This window comes from Phalacrocorax carbo, chromosome 7, assembly GCF_963921805.1.
Source record: "Phalacrocorax carbo chromosome 7, bPhaCar2.1, whole genome shotgun sequence".
NCBI lineage: Eukaryota > Metazoa > Chordata > Aves > Suliformes > Phalacrocoracidae > Phalacrocorax > Phalacrocorax carbo.
In genome coordinates this window covers 41,047,329-41,070,138 of record NC_087519.1, presented here as the reverse complement: position 1 = coordinate 41,070,138, position 22,810 = coordinate 41,047,329, and the positions used below count along the sequence as shown (strand labels likewise).

At 37.9% G+C, this 22,810-nt stretch overlaps 1 long non-coding RNA gene across 1 annotated transcript; it reads right to left on the bottom strand.

Moving 5' to 3' along the window:
* Nucleotides 1-2,002: 2,002 nt before the first annotated feature.
* On the bottom strand, nucleotides 2,003-21,557 carry LOC135314204 (uncharacterized). The gene is made up of 3 exons (XR_010373652.1): nucleotides 21,277-21,557; nucleotides 20,656-20,811; nucleotides 2,003-5,195 (listed from the first exon to the last, which is right to left on the bottom strand). It is a non-coding gene; the product is annotated as an uncharacterized LOC135314204 (long non-coding RNA).
* Nucleotides 21,558-22,810: the final 1,253 nt, after the last annotated feature.

Sequence of the window (22,810 nt, the reverse complement as noted above, 5' to 3'; positions counted from 1 at the left end):
ACCAAGCTGCACGGTGAAAATTGCACCGCCAACCAACACCGCGGATCTTGTCAATACTTCCTCTACTTTCAGGTTTTAGAAAATATGTATTGAGACTAATGCCAAGTACTTTCAAAACTTTCACTCCAAATAAAGAGATGAAGAATAATCTACTAAGAAGAACTGAAACAAGGTTATATTTTGATGCATTTCTATTTTTCTTTTTCTGATGTGAAGCCTTTTAACAGAAGACAGTGACATACAAGTTATATATCCAATGGACTATTCATCTTTATAGGATACAATACTCCAATATGAAAAGTCTAAATTTCCTTTTTCTCCTTGTGGATTTAATACAATTCTTCTTACACCTATAGAGCCTGGAAAACTACTGCAGTAAATTAAGGAAACAAATTTGACAGTGAGGTACGCATTTTCCAAGTAAATTTTTAACTGTGGATATGGGAAATCTTTGTGATGGTGAACACTGCCTAGACAACAGAATGATCTAAATAAAGTATTCATTGTTGGTATGATAGTAAGGGAGTACCTCTGCCTGATTTTCCGTGAAAATATTAGTCAGGTCAGCCTTATGTAGTGCTGAAGATGCTCTAGATGTATGGATATATTATTTGTTAATGCATTCTTTACTATATGTAGGCAACATGAAATGCTTGGGTAGACATGCAGTTAATATGAAACCATGCTTGGGTACCTTTATGAATTTTTTCCTTAAAGCCCTTAAACCATACTTTTATGAAAACTACTTTTGGAAATGGACAAACTGCACACAGAATGATTTTATTTTAAAATTTAAAAAAAACATTTTCAAGCCTGATTCTCAGCAAGTCACATCCTTTTTACATTTCACAGACATGACGTGTCACTAGGAAATGGCGTTACTCTTGATTACATTGGCATGTCATGTTACAGTACATTAGAAAACATGATGTGCTGACATAACCATGCATGACCATTATCCAAATGACATGTTAAATCCTGGCAGTTCAGAAAGAGGCACATTTGGTTCTCAGTACACATATTCTGCATATATTGTAATCTACACATGCAAAGTATAAAAGATTGGAAAAAAAACACAAAGGAAACTGTGCAATCATGAAGTCAAATCATCCTTTATTCAGTGTTCATCCAAAGTCACATCTCCGTCTCCCCTTATATTGCACATGCAGACTGTTCAGCACAGTCCCTGATTGATCATTTATGCAAAACAAACCTCAAACAAATACAAATAATTATCTTTGAATAATAGAAGAAAACAGAATCACTTTTTATTACCTCCACAGCTGTTACAGTTGATCTTTGTATTTCATTCTTCCTCAACTTTTGGTGAGCGTTAACATCTGGGACTCATCACGCTGTCCGGCATTTCAACAAAGATGATGTCACTGGTGCCAAATACTTTGACAAACATGGCTACTGCATAAATCTAAAGAACTGAAACACCAGACAAACTATGTTTACGATTAGAGACAAAATGAATCGTTTGTACTGTGAGTTTAAGTACTTTAAACACAGAGTTTCTTTCCAGAGGGAAGACATTGACAGAAAACTGTAAAAGCAAGCATTTTTTTTTTTTTATGTGAGAGTTTGGAGGAGCTTTTGATCTTCCAGTGTCCGTTAAAACCTTGGGGAAGGTTAAGTTAACCCTTTGAACAAACATTCCTCCCAGCATCCAATTCACTTGAAAAAAGTAACTTAATCACCAGCTAAATTGAATTCAAACTGCTCTAGAGAACATGAACTGACATAAGTTAGCTCTGACGACAAGGAAATGAAAAAGAGTGAATTTGCTGCTGACATGCACTGAGGAGCCCAAACTCTCGATTCCAATTTTGGAGGCAGCAGGCAGCGTGATTTCATTGCACAGAAGCATTGGTGTACAGTTGGCCAAGGTGCCAGTTGTGCGCCAGTGGTGCAGAGAAACTATGCCACCGACCTCCTCCTGCAATGCTGCTCAGAGGGCAGCGTGGGGCAGGACAGCAACAGAGCACAACTCTGTGCAAGTCTGTCCTTTCCCACCCTGCTGAGAAAGCAGAGGTGGCAACTGCAGAAAACGCTTCAAGTACTGTCTCTTCTCCAGCTGTGCATTGGAGGAGGAATTTCTTTCTTACCCTTTTCTTCCTGTGCACCCATCCAAAACCTAGCAGGCCTTTTCAAGGATTGTTTTGTTAAAGATATAATTCAAAAGGGAATTATTCAAGTCAGTATTGACCACGCCCACCAAGAATTCATAAAAGCAGCATGACTTTACCAGTCTGACAGGGAAGGGATGTAGGAGACTTCAAGGACACAGGTTTATCAAGTGGAATAGCACTATAAGCTCTGCATTTCTCTGCTGCTGCTGTGTACCTACCATTACAGGAATTGTGATCAGTGGTTTCTCCAACAAGAGTGTAAACAAAAAAGGGTAATTAAAGCAGGCACAGAACCGCCAGGTCTTGCTATCAGGCCAAAACCTGGCACTGCAGTGATTCCAAGGGGTGATAATTGCACAGGGAATTTCTGTGACATAGACACTAATTCATATTACATCAGCTTAATCACGTAACCACCAAACAACTGTAAGCAAAAGTACTCTTACTACCTAAAGAGACAGATACTGATCTTAGCTGAGACTCTTCAATCTCTCTTTAGAAAGCAAAATATTCCACAGAAAGATGTATTTCAGATAACATACAAAAGAAAATTAAATTCTAGATAACATATAAAATGGCAAAGAAGCAAACAAATCACAACACAGCAAAGGTGTCAGACAAGAATTTGAGTCCTTTAATCACGCTGCTAATAAAGGCTGAATAAAACTAAGTCACCCATCATTTAGTGTACCAGACAGAGTACAAGTTCAAATGTTAAGCTAAAATATGATTAACTCCACTTTCAGCTGGCTCCGAAAGTATTCATCTGCACTTGATATTGGTGAATACTTTCACACCAGTAACTATTACTTTCAGCCCTCGGGTGTAACATCTTGCACCCAGAAGTAGCAGGAACACATTGGTATTTTTTCCCACACACGGGAATATTAGCCTTCATACAACTACAATATCTCTTTATGCTTATCTGTTCCAGTTATTTCTCTTTTGCTTTCTACCACATGCCTTAGTGTAAAATCTCTCTGATAAAACTAAAAGGACAGGGAGTTTTAGAAAATAGAATAATTCTACTGAACATGCAATCAATTAACTTAAACACGGAGATGGATATTTTTTGAAAGCTCCATACGGGCTCTAGACAAACACAGTGAGATAACAATGGCAAATTGTTTGGCTTACTAATTGTAACCAAATGTATGCCATTCTATCAAAACATTCTCAGGAGGATGTCAGAGACTCTTTTTTAGGTAAACATCTTGTGTCGTCCTTTTACTGAAGTGGAACGAGGGTCTCCAATAAAAATAGTACATATCAAGGACCCTCAAAATGGTTTAAATATATGTATGTATTACTGATCTTTGAAAATGCAGCATGAGAGGTACATTAGTAATTTCGCCCAGCTGGGCAATAAATATTCCTGCCAAAAGAATTATGTAAAATTACATAAACCCTCTTTAAAAAGAATATGTTTCAAGGAGACATAAAGTATAGACTGAGTTACTTCGCTTTTTTTTTTACAGCTGTGTTCTACGGAAAGCATTTTAGTGTGTAAAATCTCTCTCCTTGTAAAATAGTCCAAAGAGAAGCCAAAATTCAAACCTGACTGTAATGCATAATACCAGAGTGGCATATGGTGCAAAATACAGAAAAGTTTAGCAGTAAGAAATAAACAAATCTCAAACAAATGAAAAGGCTTTTCACATCTGAAGCAACTGATAAAATAACAAAGAACAGCTAAAGGCAAACACTTTTTTCATCAAGGCATACTTTAACCTTTAAATACAATACATATCCAAGGGGAACTACCAAATAGTTAAAGTGTTTGATCATTCTTAAAATGTGGATTGCATTGCTGGACTTCTCTGCTGAAAACACAAAAACAATTAAAACCTCACATTTAAAAAAAAACAACCCATACATTATAGCGTTGGATCCAATCTTGGAACTTATATTAGCAAAACATTCAAGCAAGTTCCTATCCAAACTTCACAGGAGAGCACTGTGCTTAAACAAGTAAGATAAAATTAAGAAAATTAAGGAGAAACACAAATGTTTTGCCAGATTTGTCTTCGATAATAATAAATTGGTTCATCAAGTTTGCCCAAGATGACAAAAGATAAGTTAATTTGATTCAAATAAATTGCAAAGTTTGCAATAATTTCAGTCACGCAGAATAAATATGTCAATAGAAAAGCATATGCTGTCATAGGGTCTTAGGAAGTGCTAAGAATACAGCTACAGGGAATTTCAGCCTTGTACAGTGCTGCAATAATTCTTGGCTGGGATTTCTGAGAATTCACAGTATAAATACAACTTAAGAAAAGACTGCTCCATTACAACTTAATTTTCAGAATCAGAAAGGAGCTCCCTCAAACAGGTTTTTAACAGAGATTCTTCTAATGAACCTGCAAAATGCTTTCCTTTTAACTTGCTCTAGAGAAACTATGTTTTATGGGAAAATGACAGAAAATTTTCAAGATCTTGGAAAAAATTATGAGAGATTGCTAGTTACCCACTTATTTCCCACAGTTCTCTATCAGTTCTGACACCCGAGAGCCAAGGCTGCAGGAAATGCTCTTAAAACTACTGAGAAAACTGAGCTGTAAGAGGCTGAGACTGTGACTGGCTGGATTACCAGCCTCAGGAAGGCAGGGATGCCATAATATTTGTTCTTCTCTTAATTTTCTTTTGTCCTTCTGGGCAGTGAACAGACTGTAAACCATGATGGACAGAAGTGTTAAAAGAAATAAGGAACTTTCTTCTTTTTATCCTTTAGAAATCAAACTATCTGCAGAAAACAGAAGAAAAATCAAAGCACAACATAAAAGTTTTAGCATAAGAACAACCAGGCTGGATGAGAACAAAGGTCTCTCAAGCACAGTCCTGCCTCCAGCAGCTGCCAGTAGCAGAAGTGTGGGGAAGAGCAGAGGAACAAGGCTTGTACTTGGAGATCTCTCTGCTTGGTTGTACCTTCCCAACCGCTGGCAAGCAGCATGCTTGGGACTTCCTTCAGCAGAGGTTCATGTAGGCCAGGATGTTCAGTAGCTCTTTCATGGTCCTCTCTTTATGCTCCCTAGCCTGTTGCTACTGTCAAAGGATAGCCTGGGACAAAACAGAAATTATTATCGATGAGAATAAAGAGTAGGAGGAAATTCTCTAGAAAGAGTCATTGTGCTGTGCTGGATCAAGGCCAAACCTGAGCAAGCCCTTAACTCCACATAAAGAATTGCAAAGCCCCGTACAAATGTGAATAAAGGTCACATAGGTTTAGTTGTGTGATACCAAAGCATAACTAACTGTAATGTAGTTCAAATCATAATAATTTTAGTTGTGATTTTTAAAAAATATTTTTTTGATATTAGTTCTTTGTATCCAGAAGAGTAATGACTTGTTGATCTTGCAGAAGCATAGGCAGATGAAATTTCTATAGAAAACTGAATGTTATGCACAGTGGGTGTTCAATGCATGGCACTAAAAAATAGTAACAAGGAATTAAACCATAGTTAAGGGCAAGACCTTCCTAGATGAAAGATAACAAATAGCAGTTTTTTTTTCCATAGATTTCTTTAAAAAGCCATAAAAGAAAATCAACAACAAATGCAAGTCAGCCCTAGAGTTGCTTTAACATTAGTTTCTTTGGAGCTGTGGTATTAGTGGTGTGACCAAAAGAACGGAATAAATCAAGGGGGAGCTGAAATATCAGAGGGAAGAGAAGTATTTTTTTGAAATTTCTGCTAGCAGTACCCAGTAATAAATTTATTAATCAACTGTATAAAATGGCCTTTTGGTTTCTCACAGTTTTTTTTTTTAAGATCTGCTGTTTACTATACCTTCAGGTCTGGTGTTTCCTTTCAGACTTTCCATCTACATCAGAGCTATACAGGACTCATAAGTTCAGAGGGACTATGCAAACACTGATCTAAGTTCCAGTCTAAGTGATTTTACAACCTGAGATTTCACTATGCATTTCAGGTTTGTAACCAACTGCAAAAGTCTAAGCAAAACTTCATCAGAACACATAAAATTAGTGGATTTTCTGAAACAAAACAAAACAACCTCCCCTGGCCCAACTTTGTGAAAAACAGGTTACTTCTGTTGTATTTAAAGAATGAATTGGGAGCAATTCACTTTTTCACTATTTTTTAGTGGATTTTTATTTTTGACATGGCAAACCTGTTTATAAACAAAAAGTCCACATGCAGTTTTGTGGAAAATCAAACCCATTTACTATAATATACACAACTAGATAGATTCACTAGAACTGTCTACAGAAGACAAGTATTTACAGGCGCACAGATGCCTACATGGATATACACTCACACATTTCTATTTCCTACTGGCTCCAAACTTTATGATGTTACAGTGGAATTACTGCAACAATTCCACTGTCAGACAGGACTTGATTACCAAGCGAAGGCAGAATTTATAGCTTCCTGATTTTATATTCCTACAATCTAAGCACATATGTACACTTCAGCTTAAAAGAAGAGTTACTGGTTATTATCATGTTGAATCCGTCAGCTAAGCTTAGCGGGACACAGGGGAGAAGGTAAATAAGAAAAAAAATTGTATTTTAGCTAGAATGGGGGTCATAATAAACAACATATAGATTTGTATAAAAGTATCCACATTCTATACATTTAAAAGGGATCCAGAATTTTTTAACATACACAAACACATATGTATATGGCCACATATCAGAGAAACACAGCCATGTGACAACTAGGACTTGCAGCTACTGAGAACCAATACCAAAATTTATAAAATTTTAAGAGAGAGTTAAGATCAGTTTCCACAAAAGCTGAAACAAATACTTCTTGTGAGATTGTTCTGGGCTGCTCCATGACCAAAAGCATTCAGGGCCTCCATCTCATGCTCTGTGGGAGGCACATCAACCTTCCAGCATTTCACAGGCTCCCACTAAGGCTTTGTGTTTCCAAAATTTCCATAGGTGAAGCAAGGCATGATACAATGCAACAGCCAAAATATTATTAGAAACAGGTAGCAATATTATTTAATCTGACATGGGAAGATGCTTCAGTCTCTCTTTATTTTTTCTTTTACCATAACTTTTTACATAAACCTGTTCAAGTTGCTGTTTGAAAATTCAAGATCTTGGTGCTAGATTCAAGCTGCAATTTGGATGAGCAAAAACTTGGGAACTACCACATGATTAAACGAAGAGTTTTGGCAAGGGGAACTGATTAATTAAGAAGAAACTGCATTTTCATTATATACTAACAGAAATCTAACTGTCAATAAGAAAACCTACATTTTCTTAGGTGGGATTCATCCATGCCTCCACATCACCATAATGACCATGTTAGAATTGCTCAGGTAGATAGCAAGCAATCAGAAATTATTCATTATGACAAATGACTACAACCTTCTGCCTAAATTCATTCCAATTTAGCTCCCTACTACATAAATTATTCCACCGCCTTCACTGCAATTAGAGTTATTGGCCCATATGAGTGAAAATGGCAGAATCAGGCCCAATACAGCCTACAGGAGACAGATTTTTAACAGTTGCTTAGGCATACTTTTGTCCTCTTTGCCAAAGGTTGGCAGCAATCTTTCAGTGTATTTTTCTGAGATACTTTATATGAATGAGTTACAGAATTTTCTGGCTCACAGTCTGGAATATCCTCCACTAGATCTTGGAATGAATTAACACAATGATCAATTAATGATTTCCAGTTTTATTTTATGTCATTAAATCAGCCTGCTATAATGAACCAGTCTGTGGGTTCACTTTAAGTTTTATGTGGATGACAAACTGTATTCTAACTTCAGTGTTTCAGACTACGCTTGAAAAATATAAAGCTCAAGATCCAGACATCATTTTCTACCTTTCCTGTCTTCCCCTCCTCCACCTCCTCTGCTGTATTTTGTTGTTCTTCTCAAAAGAGATTTTCTGCTTTAATTTGTTATCTTCCATTTATGTGCAGCCCTTCATTCAGCCTGATGTTCAGAATGTAGTCCTCTCTTCATATTGAAATTAAAACGCAATTGAATAAATTAAGCAAGAATGGAAGTCCCTTAACAACATCTTCAGATGTTCCTTTCTTTATTAAGAAGAAAAAATATTAATAGGAATTTTAGCCCGAAACTGCACTCTGCTGCCATTGTGGACAGCTCCAGCCTCTCTCTCTGATTTGCTGGGTTGTGCGAGTGAGCGACTGCTACGGCAGCATTTTGTATTTTGGAACAGGTGAAGTATTTCAGTTACGCTGTATGGCCAGATTGGAGTCACCTGCCAAGACACAAAGGAGCGGCATATCTTGAGGGCAGATTTCCCTAGGAATGTAATGGGGTACCTGGTGCAGTTCTAAGTGGCCGCTCTCTCTTAATAAGCCAGTCGCGTGTTACATATGGGATTCTGGATCTATTTTGCAGCGACTTCAGAAATAGCAAAGAGAAATGGTTTCAGCAGGAGATAATGGGCTTTATGACTTTTCCCAAATTATTCCCCTTTTTAGTAGCCATCATCTTGTCGGGTGACATCTGGAATGATTAGAGGATGATATTTTAGACTGACAACTGGGCTGTCATTCACACTGTCAGTCAGCAAACATCCAGGTTGCCCAGGGTTACAAAGCTACTTTATGCCTTTGTCCTGTAGTATTTAGTGCTGCTGATTCTTTACCTTGATTTCAGATGAAGCGGTTCTGACAGCTAGCGCCAGAGGCAGGCAGAGAGCTCATGTTGATGGTGGGAGTCCCGTGGTGCCTTTGTGTGCGACAGTTTTAGCGCTCCTGTGGCAGCCCATCAGGCAGGACATAACCCCAGAGTATTAGGGTGGGTCTAGTAAGTTCATCTGCTTTCAGAAAATGGAAGGCCAATGGCTATCTGTGCCCCAGGAACACATCTAATTATTTTAGGCTTATGTACCTGAATGGGAGCTTTCTTACACAACCCAGTTGTCTGCAGAATTATTATCCTAAAGCAGACCAGAAAACAAACCAGCCCAAAGCAGCCTTGGGGCTGTGAGGACGAGCAGTCCTTATGCTTTCAGCATGCAAGAGCACCCTCACCAAATTGTCAGCAAGAATAAACGTGCTCCACAGCAACAGCTTCACGTTGCTTAACCATCCCTTGATACGCAGTCTAAATTCCTTCCCACCCACTCACTGCCTGTGTGCATCCCTGATCAAAACAAAGGTCTCTGTTTTTAAATGTTTCAGTTTGGGAACCCAGCTTTGCACACCAAAAGCCTGATTTTCAAAGGGAAAAATAACCTGTAGTTCTCAGAAAACTCAAAGCAGTGCTGTGAGCATGTACCAGCTCTGATACTCAAGACCTAGAACACAATAATCAGGAACCCAAGAGCCAAAGCACTAAAGACAGCTTGCCTGCAACTTCCATTCAGCTTCTCTTCATTTGTCTTTGCCTCAATGTATTCTTCTTTTAACAAAAAAATAACATTTCTTACAGACACACAGAATGAATGGGATATTCGCAAAACCTAGTAATTTTAAACTAAGAAACTGATTGATAAATTAAGATAAGGAACGACAAACACCCAGTTTGTTATCAGAGAGCAGGTAAGTAACTCGCTATTATTTTGGTTCCAGACAGGTAACAGTACAAGCAGTCCTAGCATACTGTGTTTCACAGACCAGTTTGAAACTCACAACATGTGTCTGTGACATCTGCCTTCTGCAAATAGGCTTGCAGCCTTGTCCTCAGAAAATGTAAAATGAAAGAGTGTGCTCAAAGCAAATTTGCTTAAAAATTCAATAAAAATGCCTTAAAACACTGGCAGAAGTTGCATAGCCTAAAGGCAAGGAACTCCTTCAGTAATGTTTCTAGCTAATGTTTCTGAAGCATGCAAAAAAGTAATAAAATTTCATAAACAAGTTGGAGAAAAAGGATGACTATTTTTGCCCGTTGTATGCATCTGAGACCATAATGCCTTTACGCAGGGCTGTATTCTCCCTCCTGAGTACCTTGTTCCTGGTGCTCTACCTGAAGATGCTTACCAATCACAGCAGCAGAGAAGTTGAAACTGGAATGAAAGAAGCATGTAGATATGTGTGGACATGGTGTTAAAACAAAAGGAGGAGAAAAAAAATCTGTTTGAAGTGTGCTTTGGTAGCATTGTTCTGGAGCTCAAACCGACACCCTTCTAAAGAGCAACAGGAAAGCAAATAAAACACTATAATATATTTAGACTAACTTTTTAAATAGTTCACTCTGATTCTTTTTGAGTAGAATCTCACAAACCTGGTTGTTAAGTATAAATTAAAACTATTCAAGAGGTAATATTTGTAAAGCACTTTTGCATCCACAGATGAATGCTGCTGTATAGTATGAGCATTGACATATTTGACAAGGCAACAGAGTTAAGTGTGATACAGAGTCAGACTAAAGATTTTTTTCTTGTCTGAAAAGCCCTTGTTTTGTTACTAATATTAGAGCTACAGAGGCCTATTTGACAAAAAGCACCTCCTAATTTGAGAGCTGTAGCTCTTAAGCTCCATAGTAGCAGCTATTTACCTGGTTGGCTCACTCTTCACAAAATGTGCCCATTAAGCTCAGGGTATAAAGCTAAAAAAAAAAAAACCCAGCCACTCGCCACTCTAGTGAGCATGACTGAACAAGTGACTGTGCTGGTATGCGTTTGATAAGAAACAGCAGAGGAAAAGGAGATAAACCTTGGAGTGTAAGACAGGAGTTTACATATTCCATTTAGAACAATAGGGAAAGCTATTATTGACTTCATTGGGAATAACTCATAGGTGCACAAATTCTCTCTGGTTGCAGGTGTTTGGAGGATTTTCCCCGAGGGAAGCTTTATGATATACATACATACTTACGTATACAACACCAGTTTATGTCAAGGGAATTTATGCATGCATTCTCAGCCGAGAGTAAATTTTAGCCCTTTTCTTGTTCACTGATGTTATACAAGCATTTTCCCAGCTTGGCAGGGCTAAATTAAATTGGGCAACGTTCTGTGTGTGTGTTTGATGTCTGCTAAATGAAGTGAGCTTCCAATTCGTCATATTTACTCAAGCTCACTCAACTCTAGTAAAAATTAAAATGTTCCAGTTAATTTAACGAGATAATTTAGCTCTCTCAAATCTTTCTTGCTCAACATTTGTTGCTGTTTAGAAGTCAGGGGTATGTGCTGCCATGTAATTCTTTGGACAGCTCTGAGGACTTAATAGTGAACAGTAGACATTTTAGACACTGGACTGACATTATGTTTAATCTCAAGCAAGTCCCTGAACTGCCACTGGAGAGGCGAAGTCTAGGATCAGGCCCTTTGGTTTCATTATTTAAAGAAAAGGGATCACACAAAGCCATAGAATATTTTGGGCAGAATCAGTGTGGCTAAGGTAGCAATTGGAAGATGAGAAGTAAAAAATTGTCACGTTGAGTAAGTAACTTGGATGGAAATAGAAAGTAGGCAAGGGCTCCAAGAACAAAAAAAAATCGAAGTATCCACACATAAAGCTCTTCATGTGTGATACTTGGAAATAACAACTCTGTCTTGAGATGAATGTCTGCCTTGATCTTGCAACTCTAGTTTATGTCAATGCAGACAAGGAAGCCAAAATATTAGTGGTACATACATGATAAAGTCTACTGAAATTAATGCTTAATGAAATGAACCAAGACCAAGAATTTAAGATTGACCATATCAGTAACACTGAGATTTACTCACAGGAACTTGTCACATTGTCTCTCTGCAAACCAGTATCATTAAACATCTGTGGGTTTGAGCACTATAAAGACAAAAAGGCGTAATAATGACCAAGTTCAGAAATCCCCTCATTACCAAAAGGCAGGTCACTCAGCGGACCAAGTGATGGATGGCAGCACTGAAACATCTGCTATATAATAGGCCCTCAAAGATCCAACGTATAAGACTGCAGACATTACTGAAAAATCTCTTGTCCCAGTCATCTGGGGCTAAGAATCAGGGATAGAACGAGGGTTACTTTTACTGGCTGGTTGTATTGAATCACAGTCAGGTACTGGTAATCCTGCGCTAGAAATCACAAGGCACTCTATGAACATCTCAAAGGCCTTTGCAAGTATTTGTACGGACTGAAGGGATAGAGTAGTGGATTGTGTGTAGCCTTTCTCCTCCCCAGAGGTGACAGGCTGTTTATAACCTGGATCAAATCTCCTTCTGCAGAAGCTGGAAGACCAGGGATGCCACAGACAGAAGGGGTTAGTGTATTTGGTACTGCTTACTGCTTCAGTGCACTTAAAACACTAGTCCTTCTCTTCATGGAGGATATAGGAAACCTAGAGAGATCAGCCTCCTAATGGAGGTGGATGTCTAAAGCTAAGCAAAACTACTCTAAGTCCCACATACAGGTGCCTCCAAACACTGCTTTCACTCTTTCTACAATTTCCTATGAGACTGTGGAAGACACAGTCACATTTTGGTAAGAATTCATTAAGCATCTTAGCAGCCTGGCAATATTCAGAATACCCTGAAGAATATGCAGACAGGTGAACTGCAAAAAGCTAGTACACAAGTGCAGAGTAATTTAGGCAAAATAGTGCTGGGGACTTGAATCAAAATTACAGCTATGTGCCACTCTTGCTCTAGAATTAAAAACAATGCAGAATGCACCTGGTTTCATTATACAAACCTTGGCATAGGTTTGCCAAAAGGTTTGCAGACCTTTAAAAAAAACTAGGAAGAGCTTAGCATTTTAAAAGAAACCAAGGAGCTGCTAAATACCTCCAAAAGCGAAGGATGGCTATGGCCCACCCTTGGAGAGATATAAGTTAGATGGGTGAAAAGGTAGCACCATAATAAATATATTGTAATGTGCAAATATATCTGGTTTTTTTCAGTGCTTAAACTTTTTTTTTTTGTTGTTCTAGTGAACTTTAAAATGTTTTCAATTAACATGCATTCAGGAAAACAGATGACACAAACATCAATAACAGTAGTACTGAATTGCAGTGAAAAACCAGCAAAAATGATGCGAGAATATGATGGCAAAAATAAAAATATCATTAAATGGCTCCATTTCAAAAATACAACATTATTTCTGATCACTTTCTATCAAAATGGATAAATGCAGAAATAAATTGGGAGCTGATAAAAATGAGAATTAAAATAGCCAAGAACCTAAAAAAAATCCCCAAACCTCTCACCTGAAAAGAATTTGAAAGCACAGGGTTATTTACATTAGAAAGGAGACACATAAGAAGGGCATGATCCAAGTATGAAAACTGAATAGCTGGGAAAGGTTAGGAGCTTCCCCTAAGAACAAAGGATTTACTGAAATGAAAAGAGGGCAAATGCAACAATAATAAAAAGAAACTTATTTTCGTTTCATAATTAAACTATGGTGGAGAGCTGAATAAATTTTTTTTCAGTTTTCCGTTGTATAGTACAATGTCGTAAAAATGGAAACATTGTATATAAAGCATCCATAACAATATCTACAAATGTTATAAACCTAGCAAACATTTTCCAGATAAAGTATTTCATTTAAACTTTAACACGTTGACTCAAATTCTTTCATTGTATAAGATATTAGATAAAAATTAAAAAGAAATAATCAAATGGTATCAAAGTAAAGTGTTTCAGTGATCATGAGTTAACATTTTCCACCAAAAAATGGGAACTGGGAATTCTTGAAAATTTTTTATTTTCAGTTTTATATTTCATTTCTTGCAGAATGGAAATTCTCATTTCCAACTACTTTGGAGCTCACCAACACTGGATTTATTTGAGAGCAAGAAATTGCTCCAATTAAACTTTCTACAAAATGAAGAATACCCACAGTGAACAGAGAGAATGAGAATTAATATTTTGTAACGAACATTAAATCTCCAGGACTTTTCCTAATTTCAGACACTCTGACTTGGTTCCTGGGGCAGTGCACTGTGTTTCGCCACTAAAAGGCCTTCATATCCTCTTCCATAGCAACTGGTACAGGACCCTGGAGGAGGAAGGATGTGGGGCTGGAAGGAGCTCCAGGTGGTGGTGTCTCTGTATTAAAAGTGCAAAGGGCTCAAGGCCCAGCTAGACCAGCTCCCCAGCCATGCACTGTTGATTGGAAATCATGAGATCAGGATTCCAGTCTGTCTTTTCTGTCAACAACAGGGAAGCAGCACCCTGGGATACTGCTGAAGTCTTGCAGCTCTCTTGTGAATGGAGGAGAGAACTGATATGAAAGGAATTTGGCAAAACGCTATCCTTTTGTACCTGAGAACTCAAATCTGGTAACAAAAATGAGACAATGAAACTGGAGCCAGAAGTGGAGATAGCAGAATAAAATACATTTTCAGTTCCTTCCAGGCTGCAAAAATCTATTGTTTGGCCCCTATACTGAAGAAGGAAGAAGAACACGTGCACCAAGTTCATAGACTGTGTTACTTGCCGCTCTTTCAGAGGATGAAAAATGCAGATGAGGCTGATAAGAAAACTCAGGGGTTTCTGCTGGGTGCTGCAGCATGAAGAGGTTGCCTTTCATACAGGACAGAAAGCCAAATTATGTCCATGTAACTGTTCAAAATTCATTAGAATGACCTTAGTTAAGCTTTGCTTCCGTGCACACTATGGTATATGATAATATAGCCTGGAGCAACAGCCCTGGTGGTTCTGGCACTTTCTGAAATATTTCCATTACTTGAAAGCTGTTGGATTTGTTAAAATTTCTAAAACGATTTTAACAGGATGAACTGTTTTTTTTCCTTTTACTTTCTCCAAGCCAGCATAATAATATTACACAGAGCTTTTAATCTTCAAAGATCTTTACAAATCTTAGCAATTCACAGTAACTGAACAGTTACAAAAACGTAATATAACTAATTTTTGCTGTCTTGCTAATTTTTTCTTATTATTTGTAAGAATTAACTTTAAATAGCAACAGCTTCTTTAACTGGGCTGGTTCTGTAAATCTAACATTAAACTTAGTAATAAGGGAGTTTGAACAGTCAAATCTCCCATACAATCATTAGTCATAATAATAAAACCAAAATATTTTCTGACTCCCTGCATTTCCAATAGAAGATAGCAGCACTTTTCTCCTTTCAGTGTAGATAGTTAATTCATTGCTATTTTATTATTTAAGCCACAAGCAGGAATAACATTGAAATAAGTATTACCAAAGAAATCATCTTACCAAATATAACCATATCTAATATCTGTGGCATTAAGAATATGAAGAAATAATTTTATTATTCGCTTTTATTTTCTGAGCAGTTGCTTTAATAACATAAAATGTTCCCAAAACTTTCAAGTCCCTGGTGCACAACCAGGTAATTTCTCTACTTAACACTAAAGGTCTATGCTTGCCAAGCAGGGGCAAATGCCCTCTGCTCTTGCTCACTTCAATGGATGCTGAAGGCACCCACCAACTGACAGGGCTGACTCTTCTGGGCTTTACTTCACATCAGAAAAATACATTGCACAACACGAGGTGCTTCTCAGTGCAAGGAAGGGTATCTGCATCCAGGCCTTGATGAAGCAGTTCTGTTCACCTGAAGTCTCACAGGCACCTTTGCCCACTTATTCCCAACAGCACGTGGGAAGCTCAAAGGCTGCTAGCTTGCTCCTGGAGACCTTACCGATGCAAAACGCCTATTGAAGCTGGAGCACTTTCTGCTCCCGGCACTATTACGAGTGTCCCAGTTTGAACAGTCTAATAATACTTAGCAATAACTTCTTTGAAGCCAGAGAAGGGGTCAGGCTTTTGATGGCCCTAAAACATTTCCCAACTGAGGTCTAATTCTGCAGCCCTTTCTCACACCAAGTAGCACTTAGCTGTCCCAGTGATGCCAAGGTGACAGCTTGCACAGAATTGTCACTGCAGAAGCAGGGAAAGAACATGTAAAAATTAAATTTACACGTAAAAATAACTGGTCAGGGATCAAATACCTGAGTTTTAAACACCACTCACTCGTTCTTCTGTCTTAGCTTGCTCCACAATAAGAAGGTATTTTGCATCATCAAACTGTCCTTTGCACAAGGGTCCAACAAGGTCCCATGAACATTTAATAAACGCTAGAATTCCTGCTCTAGAGAGAAGGAAACTGAGGCAACTGCTCCTCCAAAGCAAGCGGAATTAGAGCAAAGAGGAGAGAGGTAGGATCTCCTGGCTTTTGGACCAAGGTTGGTCATGTAGCTCAGTGCAGACTGTGGAGAGTAGCTGAATGAATAGCAGACTACATACCTAAAATAATAGAAAACAGGAGAGTGGCAGGTCATAAACATAAAGAAGTCTGCAAAGAACACCCCCACCCCCCTTTCTCTTTCCTTTTCTTACAACATCCTTGCAGTATGGGTTTTTTCCTGCCAACTGATTCCAATACTGAACAGTAAAGCCTAGGGTTTGGCCTCCTGGTAATAAGTAATTTGCAAGAGCCTGGTCACAGAGAGGTCAGAAAACCATGTAAATTGCTTGGATGGGAAAGCCTCTTTCACAGGAGGAAGCTGTAGGTGGTAGAGAGGCTCCCTGCCACAATTTTGCATTCTCTGGACATAGTGATATAGGAAGAGACAAGAGAGCAATGCTGATTTTCTCCCATTGGGCACCTTTCGGTTGCCCTCTGTGGCAGGGATGGGTGCCAGGCCTACAGTAAATAGTAAGGGTGGTTTCTATCCTTTCTAGAAACAACCTCAACACAACATTTTGGCAAGCAATTTTTTGAAAGAGGGTCTTAGGGCTGAAAATGTTATAGTGAGTTTTACTGTACACAGTTGCACATATTTAACTTTTACTGTCACATACCCAGAGAGGGGATGAGATGATATACCTTCCAGTATTTGACAACATTTCCTTCTGGGGGATTTACTATGGTGTTTGCATTTAATTTCACTATCAATGCAGCCTTGTTATATGGGGAAAACAGAAGCTGCAGAACATACTCTGGGAGCCCTTACTTCTTCAGCTGGAGTTACTCTCATCCACATGCAGAACAAAGCCAATGGGTTGATCTGGGGTAGCTCATTAGAGAGGAAGGTCTAATTCACAGAGAAGTGGCATTCTCTCATGCTTTTCACTTCTGGCCTACTTGAGAGGACAAGGACTCCCTCCTCATGGGTCATCTCTCCTCTCCTGTGCCACACCACACACCTCCACCATTCACTCTGCAGTCCACCAGCAAAAACGGCTGGGTCAACATAATGGGCAATACCTCACTAAGGAGCTGATACTGCCGTGATGTATACAACTCACCACGAAGTCAGTTATGCAGCTTCCTTCCACATATCAAACACACATTTCACATTGAGCATACTGCAAAATGAGCACTCAGCCTTGCAAACTCCATTGTTCAGCTGCATCCCAAAACCTGCTTGTTTGGTGTTGGAACTATAGCAATCTTATCGAGATTAAAATATTTTTACCTGTCAAGATACACATCTGAATATTCTACTATAGATCTCACTAAATACACAAGAAGCCACAAAATATTTCAGTCAGCATTATACATCATGTTACTATCCAAACACAAGCATTAGAATTAAATGTAGCTGTAGTGTAATAAACACCATCACATCTCCCTTCTAGGGACATTTTACAACCAACCTTTGTGCTAAAATCAACATGGTTGGTCTGTGTTATTTAATTAATATCTAGGCTCAAAGATCACCCTTTGCTTTTCTTTAATTTGAAAAAAGAAAAGCCTTTTTTCTGGATTAACACAAATATAAAACGGAAAGACTATGGAACATAAAGGCCATGGGTTGCATTCTGCACAGGATAGGTTCTGGTTGAATGAGATCTGGGACGTGTGCCAAATTAATAGAAAAAATCCTGTTCTTCCTCTCCAATAGCCACAATGTTCGTTATTAAGAAAAGCATATGAACCACAGGATTTGATTTTAATAACACCAATGTCTTCATTAATCTGTACTTTCCATTTAGCCTCATTATTGAGTAAATGCTGAGTTAATGCTGCACCTATTATTGTTGGATTTTCCATGATAAACCTCCTTTTCCTCTTCTTTTTTTATTCATTCAAGGACTATCAGGTGTGTGTGTCATGTTTTTAAACAGGCCGTCTGCTGTCAATGGCTGTTTTCTTACCTCAGGTCTATGCAGCTACTCCAGTAACATGTGGTCTACAATGCAGACAGTAACAAAAAAAAACAACCAAACAACCCGAGAGAACAAAACCCCGATGAAACCACTCCTAACTCAAAACCATATTTGTTTTGGTGTTGTTTCAAATGCTGTCATGTCAAGGAGCCTCTTACTATCACCTGCAACTGAGCTGATCTTTCCTGGATGCTCCATGCAGCCTCCTTCTAAATCAAGATTGCTGATGGCCAACACCGCTTTGTATCTGCCGAACAAATAGTGGCCTTTTGTCCAGCACAAGTTCCTAAACAAACTTAATCTCTCTAACACTGTGACAGATGACATTTAGATGTCCTTGTTACCCTTAAAATGAGTTTTATTGACAATCAGAGAACAAAAAGAAGGCCCAGATAAAGCCCAATGTTTTATAGGCCTGCTAACAACATCTTAGTTCTTAGTGCAGAGGGTGTAGAGAAAGCCCAGAGTTGCCCCCATTTTCCCCTGCTTTGCTATATCACCATGACAACAGATATAGAAATCACTTAGTGACTCCTAGAAAGAAAACACAGTGACACAGTACCCCTTGTATGGCGAATCAAACTAAAGCCTTCATTCAAATGGCTATTCAGCTTGGGCATTCATGTAGAGGATGGGGTGGATTTTACACAGGTAACAACAACAGAAAGGCCAGCAAGCACTCCAGCCACAGCATATGGTAAAGTCTCTGTTTAATTAATGCATCCTCAATAGAATTTATCCATTTTAAATTTGTTTTCTTTTACTTGAAACATCATTAATGTAAAGGGCAACATTAATCAACATCTTGCAACTTAAAAGGGCATTAAAAAGTGATCTTCCCCCCCCCGCAACAGAATCTTTTCAAGTACTTTTGCTCACTGTGACTGACTCCAGGCAGTCAGAGTCCTTCATCATAAGCCAAATCTAGAGAGGCCTCTACTGGCCAGACCCTCCATCTGCAATTTTTCTATTTTTAAGTGACTTGGAAAAGCAAGCAGTGGAGTAACTACAAGCTTTTATCTTAAAGTTGCACACAGAACGGATTACTGATAAATATATGGTGCAAAACAGGATAATTGTGCTTTTTTTAAGCTATCATGTATGGTATAACTTTGCTTTAAAAAAAAAAAGTAAGAAGACTAAGATTTATCCTGGCTGTAATTTATTTGCCTCTATGACATTTTGAGACATTTTAAGATTATAGGTCTAAAAATTAATGGGTAATCATTTTTCTTTGTGCAGAGGGCTCCCTTAAAGTTGGGCTTAAATCCATTTATGTTTTAAATTCTTGTATGCCCGTGGCATTTTATATATGCATTTCTCACAACTAGAATAAAACATATATCAAAGCACAGAGAAATTAAATCAAGAGCACAAGAAAAGGAAGTTATTGAATGATAGAGAGTCGTGCTTCTCTGGACTTTCTACAGTGACAACACAAAGACAAAGAATTTCAAAATCCCCCATTTAGGTAAAGTTAAACATTGTAAGCAATGGTCAGTGTGCTATGTGCTAATATCAGAAGTTTCTCCTGGACAAAAAAAGAGTTTCTGCTGTATAAACAAAAAAATAAAGTGTGAGTTTGAAGATACTTAAAACGAAATTTACTTTCTTTCTTTAATTCCTGTTATTCTAGTTATTAACCACAAACCATGGGAATAAGAAATATCTACTAGGCAGAAAATGCGACTCGCTAGATCTTAACTGACTGCTGTGTAGATAGGAAACTTCTTAACCCCAAACTCATGGAAAATTGGCAAACTGACAGATCTGGTGAAACAAATCCCCAAGCTGAAGGCTGAAAAAAGATACTAGAAATAAAGTGCAAAATGTTGATGGTGAATATAATTAACCATGGAAGCAGCTTACCTCAGGCTGTGGTAGGCTGCTCCAAAACCTAAGCCTAACTTACTGAGATTTTTTCTCTGTGTAGAATACACATCATTGTAATTCCTAATCTTAAAAGTAACCCTTTATTATTTTTTTTTTTAAAGTCTGCAGTCTCTATTAAATTCACAGGAAGTCACACAGATTATGTGCATTGTAGTTATGGTTAGAAAACTTTCAATCCTTGGGTGATCTATAAATATACTCTTTTTGTCTTTAATAGAAGGGGACCTAGTAAATATCAACTATCTTAAGACAGTATTATTTAGTAAAATCTTAACATTTTCACAATAAATCTCACATTACATTGGTCCTTCACATCAAAGAGTATTAAAATGAAAAGAAGTTATATCGTGACAATTTCTCCCTAACTCAGAATAATTTACAAGCACTGCGAGAATAGGAAAAAACCTACTTTAACAAGCCTGGACTAGCTTGTATTTCTTAAGGCACCCAGTACTCTTGTCTTGTCTTGTTAAAAAACCTTTTATTTGTCTATACCTCTATATAAGCCACCAGCTAATTTTACCTGTGATTACCTTTCCCCAGAAGGGCTGGGGCAGGGAAGGAGATGTAATACAGGTCAATTCCTACCTCATGGTCAGTGTAGCCTTTAAAAAATAAACAGCAGATCTGGAGCTCACCCTGCTAGTCCCAACAGTGACACCTCCTGGGGCAAGCGGGCTCCAGACAGCTGCAAGATTTTCTCTGCTTTGAAGTACAGTGAGAGCTCCACTCTGCAAAGCTGCACCAGTTCCAGTCTGAGAGTTTCTTTGAAGAAACTTTTCAGGACTGAAGCACTGCAGGGAGGAAAACGAACAATCCTGTTTAATTACATCAGTTTAGTGAGGAAATCACAGGAGCCTGCAGCCATGTGGACGGACAATATGACACACTAATATTGTCCTTCAGGTATTTCATTAAAAAAGGGGACTCAGATTTGGAAGTGGTGTTCCAGAAATTGTTTAGGGGTATGTCCAACGACTGTGCCCACAGCACACGGCTGACATTAGACACTGTGGCTTTCTTACTTTTAGTGGGTTTTTTGTTGTTGTTTTGGTGGTGTTTTTTGTTTGTTTGTTTAGATTTTTTTTTTTAATGTGTGTGTCTAGGACAAGCTTACCTATGCATAAAAGCTTGAAACACTTAAACTGACAATCTCTACCAGACTCACACCATTTCATACCAGATTTTTAAAAACTATGGGCCACATAGCTCACAATCTACAGGTCCAGTCCTGCAAACCTTACATAACAGGCACAAACCTTCAAACAACAGGAACCCAGTAAGGACTGGTCATCAAAATCAGATTTTGCAACAAGCCACAGTGTCCTGAAAGAAAACTGATAAAGACAGATTAGAGGAAAAGCATATTCTAAATATGCTTAGATTTAGAATAGCTTTTACTGGTCATTTGTTGTGTGTTTGACTTAAAACAGAAAAAAAATAGTTGCAAATTGAAAGCAAGTCCACCTCTTTGCAAGAGGAGTAATTTATTTCTTTAGATTCTTACAGAATTAATGGTGAATAAAAATATTACCAGTCAGTTCACAATGGCCAAGAAATCCACAGTGGTATTTGATGTCAGCCTAATAAAAATAAATTCTAAGAATCATACATTTCTAGGAATATGGACTCTCAGCATTTCATAGAGGAATCTCTGGCATGTGGTAATTTCCTGACAGAGATAGAATTACACAGATTTGCTGACATCAAAGTGTAAAAGAGCTCACACAAATTGGTTGAGAGGGTTGTTTTTGTTTTCTTATTTCTAGTGAGTTCATTATTTCTATTTAAAAATTCAAACAAACAGTGGATGAACAGCCAATTAATAAACATTTTCAGTACATGAATTTCCAGGAAATGATTCTGTGGACAAAACTAATCTCAATATGATACACAATTCCAGTCGAATCTAACAAGTGATCTCATAGCTTTCTGGTAACTAGCACACTAGAAAGTGCATAGAGCACTCAGGGAAAAAAAAACCCTCTAGAGGTCTGTTTTTGCAGGTGAAGCTACAATATAATTTTCTACATTTTTATTGGAATCATTTGACAAATATGGAATTTACTGATTATAATGAAAAATCCAGAATTAATAAGCTGGAAGTCAGACAGCCATGAAGGAGAAGTTAATCACTACCCAAGAAATATATTTTTTTTTTCAATTCAGCTGCAAATTAAGTAGAATACACTGGGCAAAAAAAGGAAACAGTACAAAAATATATAGTATTCCCCGATTTATTAAAAAGCTCAAGAGCCTTACTTACAAATATATTTTGTAAATATAGTTCTTCCAATTCTGTTCAAGAAAATAATAAATGTGTAAAAGAAATATATATTGGCTGCATAGCAACATAACAATGTAATAGATGGAATAATGTTTAAAAATATTTTAAGATAGCTGTATCCATGTGTTCAAGACAGAATATGCAGAATGATTTACAAATAGCTTATTTTATGTAGGGTTTTTTTGATTATTTTAAAGCATGATTGAGTTACAGGTAAGCTGGGGGAAAACAATCTGCCATTTCTGCCTGAAGTACAGAACTTGTCTTTTTTTACTCTTACAGTCATATTTGAGATACTGTATTTACTTTCTGATGGTGTGGTGTTGCTAATATCTCATAAATACGGTACAATTTAAAAGAAAGAGTTTGCAAAAGACCACAGAATACTGCAGCAGAGAAAAAAGACACAGTAAAAAAGAGGTGGGGGGAGGGGGGCGGGGGCGGGGGATTGGCTGGTGGAAACAAGCTAGAACTAACACCTGAGCTTGTACCTAGCTGTGCATTTG